Below are 13,885 nucleotides of genomic sequence, written 5' to 3'. Positions count from 1 at the left end.
AGACTTGGATTAATGAGTCAGAGGCATCAGTTCAGATCCCACTACAGTAAATGGGGAACTTAAATTCAGTTAATTGAATAAAACTGCAAAAAAAAAGCTAGTATCAGTAATGGTGACCATATAACTACCACATTTTAGTAAAAACCCAGCTAGTTCAATAATGTCCTCTAGGGCAGGAAATCTGCCATCCTTACCCAGTCTGGCCTACTTGTGGTGACACCCACAACAGTGTGCTTGACTCTTAATTGCCCTCTGAAATGGCCCAGCAAGCCACATAATTGTATCACAACCCCCACAAATAACCATAACCCATATGGATCGCAGTGGTTCAAGAAGATGGCTCACCACCAGCTTCTCAAGGGCAATTAGAGATAGTCAATATATACTTTCCATCCCACCAGCCTCCACATCCAAAGGATTTTCCTCCGCCATTTTCACCATGTCCACCGTGATGCCACTACCAAACGCATCTTTCCCTCGCCTCCCCTGTCAGCATTACAAAGGGATTGTTCCCTCCACGACACCCTGGTCCACTCCTCCATTACCCCCTACACCTCGTCCCCATTGACATTTATGGCACCTTCCCTTGCAATCGCAGCAGAGGGGTCAATAACCAGGGACCTAGAGTTAAGGTAAGGGGCAGGAGGTTTAGAGGGGATTCAAGGAAAAGTTTTTTCACCCAGAGGGTGGTTGGAATCTGGAACACACTGCCTGAAGGGTTGGTAGAGCCATGAACCCTCACAACATTTAAGAAGTATTTAGATGAGCACATGAAACACCATAGCATACAAGGCTAGGGGCCAAGTGCTGGAAAATGGGATTAGAATAGTTAAGTGCTTGATGGCCGGCACAAACACGATGGGCTGAAGGGTCTGTTTCTGTGCTATGTAACTCTATGACTCTAACTGCCCTTTTACCTCCTCTCTCCTCACTCTCCCAGGCCCAATACACTCCTTTCAGGAGAAGCAGCGATTTACTTGTACTTCTTTCAATATAGTATACCGTATTCGCTGCTCACAATGAGGAGACCAAACACAGACTGCGTGACCGCTTTGTGGAATACCTCCACTCAGTCTGTAAACCTGATCCCGAGCTTCCGGTCACGTGCCATTTCAGCACACCTCCCTGCTCTCACGCCCACATCTCTGTCCTGGGATTGCTGCAGTGTTCCAGTGAACACCAACACAAGCTCGAGGAACAGCATCTCATTTATCGATTAGGCACACTACAGCCTGCCGGACTGAACATTGAGTTCAATCATTTCAGAGCATGACGGGCCCCCCTTTTTTTTAGTTTTACTTTGTATTTTTATTTGTATTTTATTTTATTTTAGTTTGTTTCATCATTACACCTTTTTTTTTTTTACCATGTGCCGGTCCAGTTTTTTTCATTTTTTTTCATGTTTTTGCTTTTGACTAGGGCTTTCATTATTCTGTCATTTAACACACTCTCTGCACTAACGCTTTGTATTTCAAAACACCATTAACACACTCTTTGTCTTTGCCTTTGCCCCATGACCTCCTTGTCAGTTGTTATTCTCTGTGACCCTCTGTGCTATCAATACCTTCCCATTTGTTCTCTTTTGCTCCAAACACACTTTATTTGCTTAAAACCTATTACTTTTCTAACCTTTGCCAGTTCTGATGTAAGGTCACTGACCTGAAACGTTAACTCTGCTTCTCTCTCCACAGATGCTGCCAGACCTGCTGAGTATTTCCAGCATTTGTTTGGTTTTATTAAGTCAATATATACTGGCCTTGCCAGTGACACCCACATCTGGTGAATGAACAAAAAAAGTTGTGTTTTACCTGAATGGACAGGAAAGGGTGGGACCAGGCAAAGTTTATTCTGAGGACTCAACAGGGAATAGTTTTGTTCGTGCCAGTGTTCAGTCGACAGACGTTCAGGCTCAACTTGATGCTGGGAATGCAGTCTCAATGATGTTATTGAGAAGCTTTGGATCAACTTCCATATGTAAGCCAAAGGCATCTAGCTTCACCTCCCCACCATCGTACATTCAACAATTGCGGAGTCAGGGGCAGTGGTAGAGAGGTTAAGTGCTTGCCCTCTAATTGCATATCTGCCGCGCCCCTAGCCAAGCTGTTCCAGTACAGCTACAACACTGGCATCTCTCCGGCAATGTGGAAAATTACCAGGTCTGTCCTGTACACAAAAAGCAGGACAAGTCCAACCAAGCCAATTACCGCCCCATCAGTCTACTTTCGATCACCATTAAAGTGATGGAAAGTGTCGTCGACAGGGCTATCAAGCGGCATTTGCTTAGCAATAACCTGCTCAGTGACGCTCAGTTTGGGTTCCGCCAGGGCCAGTCAGCTCCAGACCTCATTACAGCCTTGGTTCAAACATGGACAAAAGAGCTGAACTCAAGAGGTGAGGTGAGAGTGACTGCCCTTGACATCAAGGCAGCATTTGACCAGATATGGCGTCAAGGCGCCCCTAGCAAAACTGAAGTCAATGGGAATCAGGGAGAAAACTCTCCACTGGTTGGAATCATACCTAGCGCAAAGGAAGATGGTTGTGGTTGCTGGAGGTCAATCATCTGAGCCCCAGGACATCCTCAGGATAGTGTCCTCGGCCCAACCATCTTCAGCTGCTTCATCAATGACCTTTTCCTCCATCATACATCATAAGTGGGGATGGTTACTGATGAATGTGCAATGTTCAGCACCATTCGCAACTCCTCAGATACTGAAGCAGAACATGTAGAAATGCAGCAAGACCTGGACAATATCCGGGCTTGGGCTGATAAGTGGTAAGAAACATTCGCACCACATAAGTGCCAGTCAATGACTATCTCAAACAAGAGAGAATCTAACCATCTCCCCTTGACATTCAATGGCATTACGATCACTGAATTCCCCCACTATCAGCATCCTGGGGGTTACCATTGACCAGAAACTGAACTGGAGTAGCCATAAAAATATTGTGGCCACAAGAGCAGGTCAGAGGCTAGGAATCCTGCGGCGAGTAACTCACCTCCTGACTCCCCAAAGCCCGTCCACCATCTACAAGGCATAAGTCAGGGGTGTGATGGAATACTCTCCACTTGCCTGGATGGGTGCAACTCCAACAACACTCAAAGAGCTCAACACCATCCAGGACAAAGCAGCCCACTTGATTGGCACCCCATCCACAGACATTCACTCCATCCACCATCAATGCACAGTGGCAGCAGTGTGTACCATCTACAAGAGGCACTGCAGCAACGCACCAAGGCTCCTTAGACAACACCTACCAAACCCGCGACCTCTACCAACTAGTAGGACAAGGGCAGCAAATACATGGGAACACCACAACCTGCAAGTTCCCCTCCAAGTCACACACCATCCTGACTTGGAACTATATTGCCGTTCCTTCACTGTTGCTGGGTCAAAATCCTGGAACTCCCTTCCTAACAGCACTGTGGGTGTACCTACCCCACATGGACTGCAACGGTTCAAGAAGGCAGCTCACCATCACCTTCTCAAGGGCAATTTGAGATGGGCCAGCAACACCCATATCTCATGAACGAATCAAAGAAAATTACTCAATGCTTATAGATAGTACCACTAGGAATGAACTGATATGTCAGGAATAAAGGAGAGGGACTTGGATGGAACCTTTGGACGGGCTACAAGTGATCAAATGGGCAGAGGTCACTTTGGGTGATGCGCTGTCAACATTAGGGCAGGTAACTGAGTGTAAGGATGAAAGGGCAGTGTCACTACGATGGACCATGGAGTGAAGGAGGATGGAGTGAGTATCCACACAGAGGGTTAAGGTTATGGTAAGCATTAGGGTTGGAGGATTGGAGGTCTAGCATGAGTATTATAGAGAAGTTGTTTCGATGTCAATCAAGTAGAGTATCTTTAGAATTTTTGCTGTGATTCAATCAGTAACTAACCTGTCGTAGTAACTATGCAAAACCAAATGGGTTAACAATGCTGCTAAACTTGGACAAGCTGAAGACAAAGATCTATGCATAAAGCCTAGACATTGGTTTGGGACATGCTGTCCTAGCAAAAGATTATCTGATGGGCAAGGCATTGATATCACTGCAATAATAATCACAGAATTTTCTCAAAGTGTGGGTATTGTAACAACTGTGTGATTGGTTATCTCAACAGCATATTCTGTGCGGCTATAACACAGGCTTGTATTTATACAGTGTCTTATCATATCTCTCAGAGACGCCTCAAAGCACTCCACATGCAATGAATTACTTCGAGCTGCAGTGACTGTTTTTTTGTCGGCAAGCACAGTAGCCATTTTACACACAGAAAGATCCCATGAGTAACACTGAGATGTAGGGTCAGTTGATGTTATGTTTGGTGATGAGGGCGAAATTGCACTTCTACTTTCTGCTACATAGTCTTTCTGTTTCCAAATAATACCCTGCAGTGTATTTCTACATTCATTTTATTACCATTAAGTTGCTCTTTCTCAGTTTCATAGGAACAGGAGGACATTCAGCCCCTTGAGCCTGTTCCGCCATTCAATTAGATCAAGGCTGATCTGCTTCTTAACTCTATTCACCTGCACTGGTTGTGTAACCCTCAATAATCTTGCCTAGCAAAAATCTATCAGGCTCAGTTTTGAAATTTTCAGTTCCAGATTTCCACTACCCTTTGTGTGAAGAAGTGCTTCCTGACATCACCCCTGAACAACCTGGCTCCAATTTTAATTTTAAGGTTATGCCTCCTTGCTCTAGACTCCTCCCTGCCCCCTCCAGAGGAAATGGTGTTTCTCTATCAACTCCTTTAATTACATAGTATTGCATGGAACATAAACAGACCATTTAGCCCCACAGGTGTCTGCGGGTGTTCGTGCTCCACATGAGCCTCCTCCCACCTGGTTTTTGGGTGGGGTGGAGAGTGTATAATTGTGTGGGGCAAAATGGACAGACCAGGGGTGCTTTTCCTCTCCATCATTATTTGAAAGGCAGCACCCCATCAATGGGAGCATCAGCCTGGATATGGTACTGAAATCACTGGAATGGGAATTGAACCCACTACCTCTGACTCAATGGTAAGAGTGCACTACCCACTGAGCTACTGCTCTATAATATTAAACAGCACATTCATGTCACTGCCTTAAAAGAAAAGAAACTTGCAGAAGCGATATTCCATTTTCATCCAAGCTTTCCAAGCCCAGAGCATTGTACTGCAAATATACATCTTGCTTCACAGTTCCATAGAGTCAGAGTCATTATGGCACAGAAGGAGACCCTTTGGCCCATTGAGTTCATGCCGTATTTAATGGCCTAGACAATGTGTCAGCTTGGATTTCAGCCAATTGACTGTTTAACTTTCAGCGTTATGGGCACAGTGAATATTTTCACTTGCTGTCAGTCATGAGCCAGCACTGGACCTGCCAATAACAGCACCTGCTCACCCCTGCATTTTAACATTACTTTCTTTATTCGTTCATGGTATGTGAGCATTGCTGGTAAAGCCAGTATTTATTGCCCATCCCTAATTGCTGTTGAAAAGGTGAGCTGCCTTCTAGAACCACTGCAGTCCATGTGGATTATAGTTTTTCATTGTGGTTTTGATATAACTGAATGGCTTACTTGGCCTTTTCAGAGGGCAGTTATTGTTCTGTTTCTCTTTCTTTAACACAAACACACTAACCACACCAGGAGGATTGGTAACTAAACTAAGTAGGTTCCTTATTTGAAGAGATGGAACTAAATACAATGGGCTGGATTTTATAGAGCCCTCGATGTCGGGTTCTGTGGCAGAGGAGGCATGAAGATTGCTCCGGATGAGACCCTCCATGGACCTCGATGCCAGCAGGACCTGGCGCAATATTGCCAGCAGCAGGGTGGCCTCATGGCAACACCCCCCACCCCCACCCCCACCCCCCCCACCCACTGCCGTGCAGTGATGGGACTGCCATTTAAATATTTAAATAAATTAACTTACCTGAATAAATGAGTCTCCCATCACCTGCTGATGTCCCACTGTGATCTCCACCCCGGCAGCTGGAACTGCCACGACTTTGGATCACCACGCTTGGAATCATAGTGGCTCTTTGGCATGCGGCCCGCACGGGCAGGGAGACCGCCATGTTTTTCACCCACCGCCATTCGGCCCAATAACTTGGAGGTTCACTAACACGCCTGGTCTCTCTGACTACTCCTAACTTCTGCTCAATGATTACATAAGTATATACATCACATCCTGGCTGGTGATAGACAGCAGTTTTAGACATACCCCTTAAAGGTATACCACAACATCCCCCTTTTTTCTAACTTAATGTTGTATCCTTGAATAATCAGAACTATTTGCATTACATCAGTTAAAACTGTAATATTTCAGTATATAATTGTACAAAGTGATAAACCTATGAGTCTCTGAAGCATAATAGTGGTTTAATACGCCCAGACTTGTTTACTGTGAAGTTGGTTTGAGATTGCTTCATGTTCTCACAACTCTGGTTGTCTGTAGGAGTGTTGTGTTTGGATCGTGTCTTCGATCATGTTCAACTTGCGATTGGGCTACTTTGTTTTTCTTGTTCTGGTACTTCCCTGATTTAGCATCAATTTCTTTGCAATGTCATGCTGTTAAGCATTCATACTCGTTAAGGTCATGGTTCTGGACAGACATTTATGATACTTTCTGCTGGATTCCATGTTCCATTGGTTGGGTGTTGTACTCGTACTTTGTGTCTGATGTTTAAATTGGATAATTTTTGTAATCAAAGGAATTCCTTCTTCAGGGTGCTGAGTTACTCTGTTTGAACTCTCAGTTCTGAGATGATATCCCTCTCCCTCTGAAGGTCCATTCTGTAGTGCCCTTCTCCATTTCTTCTCGATCTTCATAAAAGTCTCCAGTTGGACCCTGCAATGCCTTGTTGGCTTCTTTGATCATCTTGATTTTGGCTTTGACTCACTGAGTTTGTAGCCCAGCTAATGCAGTGCCTGCTCCTGCTCATCATAGATCATCTGCAGTTGTCCCTGTGGTCTGTTGTCTTCGCTATTATCATGTCGGTGCCATGAAAGGTGTCCAAGGTCAGGTGGCTGTACTCTGGAAGGCCTGCAATCGCTGGACCTGTTGTGTCCACGACATCGAATATCTGGACTGACCGTGGTGAGTCATTGTAGCAAACATTCAAGTGCAATGGATCCCAGTGATGGAATTTCTGAGCTGTTATAGGCTGTGAGCTTGGCAGCAGTTGGTTGAGCCATCACTTTCCACTTCTGTGGGTACAAGCCTTTCAGAATGCGAAGTAGGAGAATGTTCGCACTCGCACCTGTGTCAATTTTTGTCCATAGCGTTTGCTTCCCAGGCTTCCGTGGGCATAACAATGTGAAAAGTGCCAAAGGCTTCTGATAGTACCACAGCATCAACATGTTCTGTGATGTTGTCTGCATGGAATGTCTGCTCACTGTGTGTGTCACCGCTCTGGTCATCCTCATCATCCAATCTTGCTGTCTGGCTGGTCATTTCATAGATTTGCTGCTGGATATCCAGTATGGTCCCTTTGCTTGTTGCAATGCTGTACCTGTCTTGCATCTGCCTCTGGCTTATCCTGGTGTCGAGCTACCTGTTCTGGCTTTGGCTTCCTGCATTGACCATTCCAGTGCCCTCTGGTGCCACATGCCTTGCATATGTCGTGGAAATCTGGGCAATTTTTAGGTGCATGTATGAGACTGCACTGCCTGTATGGCTTACCAGGTTTATTTGAATTGATTACATGAGTATATATATCATATCCTGTCTGGTGATACCAGTTTTAGACACACCTCTTAAAAGGTATATCACAACAGTTTGGAGTCAACCACATTGCTGTGGGTCTTGCATCACATATAGGCCAGACCAGGTAGAGACAGCAGATTTCCTTCCCCTAAAGGGCATTAAAGATAACCTGAGTAGTTACATGGTCAGTACTACTGATACTAACTTTTTAACTCCAGTTTAATGTATTAACTGAATTTAAATTCACCAGCTACAATGGCAGGATTTGAATTTGTGTCTCTGGATCGTCAGTTCAGGCCTCTGAGTTACTTGCCCTGTAGTTTAACCATTCTGCTGATGTATCGCAATTAACACGGTACAGTGGGCGAGGGTAAATTTACCTTAACCTAGCCCACCCAGCAGCAATCTGATAGGATCGGACTGGCTGCCCTGTTTTACACCTCCCCCACCTCCACTGACTATTTTACTTTCTGTTGACTCCGGGTGTCAGCTGTGGCTTAATGGGTCACACTCTTGTCTCTGAGTCAGAAATTTGTGGGTTTAATTCCCACTCCAGAGACTTAGGCCCATAAATTAGGCTAATTCTCCAAGTGCAGTACTGAGGGAGCACTGCACTACTGGAGGTGCCATCTTTGGCTGCGACTGTCTGCCCTCTCAGGTGGATGTAAAAGATCCCACGGCAGTATTTGAAAAAGAGCAGGGAGCTCCCTCAGGGTCCTGGCCAATATATATCCCACAGCAAACATCACTAAAACAGATTACCTGGTCAGCTATCTCATTATTGCTGGTGCTATTATTGCTGTTCATGAGATTTTGCTGTGTGTAACTGGGCTGCTACATTTCCCTGCATTAGAGAGAACAAGGGGACATAATCTTAAAATTGGAGCTGTGCTGTTCAGGGGTGATGTCAGGAAGAACTTCTTCACACAAAGGCTAGTGCAAATCTGGAACTCTCTCCCCCAAAAGGCTGTGGATGTTGGGGGATAATTGAAGATCTGAAGACTGAGATTATAAGGTGTTTGCTCGGCAAGAGTATCAAGGGATATGGAGCAAAGGTGGGTAAATGGAGATAAGATACAGATTAGCCGTGTTCTAATTGAATAGCGGAACAGGGTGGAGGGGCTGAATAGCCTAATGCTGTTTCAATGATTCTATGCAGGGTCACTTGTGGGGCTTAATGACTAAACTCACACTGTCTACAATCACAGGGTGCACTGCTAAACACCCTGTCTCTTTCCATGGTGGGACCATCCTATGTTTTGGACCATTGAGCTTGCACCAACCAAACAAGTGGAATTCCAGACCACTCCACACCACCGCTCCATGCCATGTGTATTGAACCCACAACCAGCTGGCTCAGAGAAGCATGAAACCACTGAGCCAAGTCTGACATGTAATTAACAATCCCATGGAAGAAAGGCAGGGTGTTTTCCCAATGGCCTGACCAACATTCTATCCTCCCAGCTCCCTTCAATAAGTCAAGCTGACTTACCTATTGTGTTATGTGTAAGCTGTCTTTATTAATGTCTTTATTAACTGGGTCAACCAATCTTCTCCTATTATTCCAGGATATAGGATTTGGACCATGTCTGGTCTTGCATTTTCAAATTCCTCCATGACCTCGTCCTTCCCTATCTCTGCAATCTCCTCCAACTGTAAACCCTCCAAGATCTCTGCGCTCCTCTAATTCTGGCCTCTTGAACATCTCTGATTTTCATCGCTCCACCATTGGCATCCGTGCCTTCAGCTGCCTGGATCCTGAACTCCGGAATTCCCCCCCTAAACCACTCTACCTCTCTCTTCTCCTTTCAATCGCTCCTTAAAACTGACCTCTTCGGTTAGGTTTTTGGTCACCTGTCCTTCTTAAGTGGCTCGGCGTCAAGTTTTGTTTGAAAAATCATTCCTGGGAAACATATTAGGCTGTTTTACTATGTTAAAGATGCTATATAAATGCAAGTTGTTGTTGTCCTATTTTGTCATTTTAAAAAGTTCCATCAGGACAACATCTCTGGGTTTGACTTGTCTGGAACGAAGCTGCTAGCTGCCTTTTCCTCTCCAACTAACTCCCTGTGGAAGGCACTGAGTAAAAATACTTGCTAACCTGCCCTCCGAAGCCCAAGGGAGCAATTAGAAAGGGATTAGGGGTGGCGATTGCTCTGATCTCGGTGGTTAGTTTGGTCTGTACCAAGTCAGTCCAAACATAGCTTCCTCGTTAAGGATAGTAAGATGAATAAATGCTGGTGAACAGCTGGCGCTAGTGTTTCTTACACTTATAAAGTCTCTATAGCCATGTAATCATAGAGTGAGTAGCCTGTAGAGTGAAGATCATTGCAAAGGGAAAAGTCAAGTCTGCCTGGGGGCAGCTGACATCACCCACTAAACACCAAAGGAAGGAATGATGAGAAAATAAACGAGAGGGGAAAGAGAGACAGTGGTTGTAGGGTTCATTCTGAGCCAGTTTCTGATTCCTTCCTGGTGTCAGTTTCCTGATCTGTATCAATGAGCTCTGTAATCCTGTCAATTAGAACAAAATACCAATTAGCCAGTAATCATCCCCTGTACTGTTCACCCCCGAGACACCTCCACTACTGATTACACAGGAAAGCAGCGCAGACCACACACCTGTCCCTTCACTACCTGAATGCTGGTCCGGACTGTCTTTAATCACTATATTCCCATTTCGATAATCCTATTGTAAAGAAAATGCAATGTTTGTAGCGAATGCTTACACGGTCTGAAAAGACAGTTGGAAGCAAATTCAATCCTAACTGTCAAAACGGGATTAGGTAAGTACCTGAAAAAAGAAATGTGCAGGACTATGGGGGAAAAGAGCAGGGGGCAGTGGAACTAACTGAATAGTTCTTTCAAAGAGCCAGCACAGGCACGATGGGCCGAATGGTCTCATTCTGTGCGGTATGATTCTATGAAAGCATCTGCAAAAATTGATATGAACAAACTATGCGAACATAATATAAAACATATACAAAAATGTGTGCAATATTTATTCAACCGTTCTATCCGGACAATGTTCCAAAAAGAAATAGATGTAACAAATTATATGAAAAATATTATGTGATGTATCCAAACAAAATCCTGGAAAAGTGATATGCAAAACATGATACACAAAGATTCTGCAAAAATTAAATCCCAAAGAATTAGAAACAAAAACGATTAAAAGCTATGGAAAGGAATATCAAATAGGCGTAAGCATATGCAAAAAAAGAAATGAAACCTATGCCGAAGAAATTAAATGCAAACAACCCTTTGTCCGCACCAAAGGGCATCATTTTTAAGTTCATTAATAAAGTCAGTTTTTAAAAAAAGCCTCCCCCTTGCTCAGATTTGTTTTTGCTAAATACAGAGGGAATCTTCATTCAGTCCGTGCAGCAATATACACAGCCATTTGAAAAGATCAACTGTGAAAGCATTAAAATATAAAAAACGTACCAACAAAACACGAGCCTGGGGAAAGGTAAATCGGATAAAACAGAGTCAGGTAGGCTCATGTCAAAATGCAAAATGTACCCTTTACATTTTTGGTGGGAGTTTCAAATTCCGACTTAAAGTGATGTTCGTCTCTAAATCCCCTATCTCACCCTTGGAGTAAGAGAAACGAGTGATTAACAAATATGTGTTGGATCAGGATGGGAACATTACCTCTATATACAGCAGAGGAGTTAAGTTAAACTCACCTGTACTCTCCGGAACTAGAAACTGGGTGTCGGAGAAGCTTCCCGTTGTTTCTTGTGAAGTTGTCACTCATTGCTGCAGAAAACCTTCTTCAGGTCCAGCTAAGTGGAACTGACCGTGTTACCGTATTGTGTCCTGTGTATCTGGAATATTGGTCACTGAGTGCATCAGGTAGCTATCCTCGCACGGCAGAAAGGGTGACCACAACCGGCGTGAGTTGTGCTGATTCTTTTGCGGTACAGTGGACCTGGGACCTTCACACACTCTCTGTGAAATGAGGACATTGTCTGACAGCAGAAGAAAGAATGATGGTGCCCAATCCTCAATTCCAACGTCCAGCTTCCTCCATCAATGACCAGCTCTCCATTACTGATATCCAGTTTCCTATTGCTGGTGTGTAGCTTTTCTTTATTGGTTATCCAAGATCCCATTTTGTCCTTGCCATCCTCCCCCTACCTAGCTAAGGTAAAGGAATGTTTGATTGCTTCCTCAGTATTGTGCACAAGTCACTACTTAATCTAGCTGCAGCACCTCCACTGCAGGCATGGTGTAGTTACAGCGTGACTAGTTTACATACAGAATTATAAATGGGAAGGAATTTATAACGGAAATAGTTGCAGAAAGTGCCCACAAATGTAGATATATGATTATGGTCAGGCATGGAATGAACAGCAGAGAAAACCATCAGTGCAGGTCTGTTGGGCTAAATGGCTTTTCCTGTATTACAGCATTCTATGAATCTACTGTATGATTCTATAGCTACATCTTAATGCAAAAAATTACATAAATAAGGATCAATTTATAAACACCTTGCTCTGAATTTTGGATTTATTTAGTGAGTCTATATTGTGTGACATGATTTCTTAGGATTCATGTAGAAAACTCTCAGCTCTGGCAGGAAGTGATTTTATTCATTTATTCAGAGATACAGCACTGAAACAGGCCCTTCGGCCCACCAAGACTGTGCTGACCATCAACTACCCATTTAAACTAATCCTACATTAATCCCATATTCCTTACCATATCCCCACAATTCTCCTACCACCTACCTACACTAGGGACAATTTACAATAGCCAATTTACCTATCAGCCTGCAAGTCTTTGGCTGTGGGAGGAAACCAGAGCACCTGGCAGAAACCCGCACGGTCACAGGGAGAACTTGCAAACTCTGTACCCAGAACTTTTGTCTTTGGGACAATATTGTAAAATGTGTGATATCAATTCAGCCAGCAGTTACACATCTCTCCCCATTTTCATTTCCATTAAGGCCATTGAATGGTAGTCACCCATCTTCCACTCTCAGCCAAGGTCAAAAGTAGCCCCAGTCCCCGGGATGTAATGGTTAGTGTACCCAGAACTGAACCCAGGTCGCTGGAGCTGTGAGGCTGTGGTGCTAACCACTGTGCTGCCCCGGTCTTCGTGAATCTGACTTGGCAAACCATTTTTTCACTTTTACTCCAATGATGTGAAAAGTCTCTAATTTATCAATACTATGGTTAATGTTCCTCTCAAGGTTCTTCTCTTGTCTTTCCCAAAGTTGCAAATCTGCTGTTCGTCTTCTTATATCCTCACTCTGTTGAAATCAAGACACATCACATCAACTACAACATTGACTTATTCTTTTACCTGCAGCTTACCATAATGGAGTTTACCTCCTTTAGTCTTCCCTTTGTCCTATGGTCGATATAATTTGAAACTCAAGCTTGGTCCTATTTAACCATTACATCCTGGGGCTACTTTTGATCTTGGCTGAGAGTGGAAGATGGGTGACTACGATTCAATGGCCTCAATGGAAATGAAAATGGGGAGAGATGTGTAACTGCCGGCTGAATTGATATCACACATTTTACAATATTGTCCCAAAAACAAAATTATCAGCTCTTCAAAGCAATTTATCGTATGTCAAGCATTTTCTTCTGTTTCTGAGATGTCACAAGGTTGCTGTATAAATACAAATCTTTCTCAGTTTACCTCATCCATCTCTTCTACTCTTTGCAGCCTAGGCAAAGTCCTGCACTATGGGCATTGGTCCTTGAGCTTGCTTTGCAGGGACATGAGTTTGAAAAGTTGGACTGCATTTTCATTATCACTACATTATCTGCAAATGACATAACAAAGATCAATACAGGTGAGGATGGCGTTTCAGCCTCTTGAAATTACTCTAGTTTTTTTTTTGCCTCTGTTGCACTACCCAGAGACGGTTTGAATTATCAATCACTCTGCATGAAGAAATATTTTCTGATATCAATCCTGAACTTGCCTTTATTCAGTTTGTACCCATATATCCCTGTCCTACACACTCATGATTCAATTGAAAATAGTTCTCAGGTTATTCTATTAAATTCCACCTAGAACTTGCATTATAAGACCCCCTCAATTTTCCCACCATTCAAAGCAGAACAGTCAAAGTTAGTCGAACAACATAGGGACATAGTAACACATTCAACCTCTCCAGCCTGTTCCAATATTCACTTATGGCTGTTCTGTACCTG

At 43.8% G+C, this 13,885-nt stretch overlaps 1 long non-coding RNA gene across 2 annotated transcripts in view; it reads right to left on the bottom strand.

The window, feature by feature from the left end:
* Positions 1-11,839, bottom strand: part of LOC137374978 (uncharacterized) — a 59,247-nt gene extending 47,408 nt beyond the window's left edge. For both annotated transcript variants that reach the window (XR_010975930.1, XR_010975929.1), the window contains exon 1: positions 11,396-11,839. This is a non-coding gene — a long non-coding RNA (uncharacterized lncRNA). The remainder of the gene's footprint in view (positions 1-11,395) is intronic.
* Positions 11,840-13,885: the final 2,046 nt, after the last annotated feature.

The sequence above is a fragment of the Heterodontus francisci genome, chromosome 11 (assembly GCF_036365525.1).
Source record: "Heterodontus francisci isolate sHetFra1 chromosome 11, sHetFra1.hap1, whole genome shotgun sequence".
In the NCBI taxonomy this organism is placed as follows: Eukaryota; Metazoa; Chordata; class Chondrichthyes; order Heterodontiformes; family Heterodontidae; genus Heterodontus; species Heterodontus francisci.
This window is presented reverse-complemented; position numbering and strand designations above follow the sequence as displayed.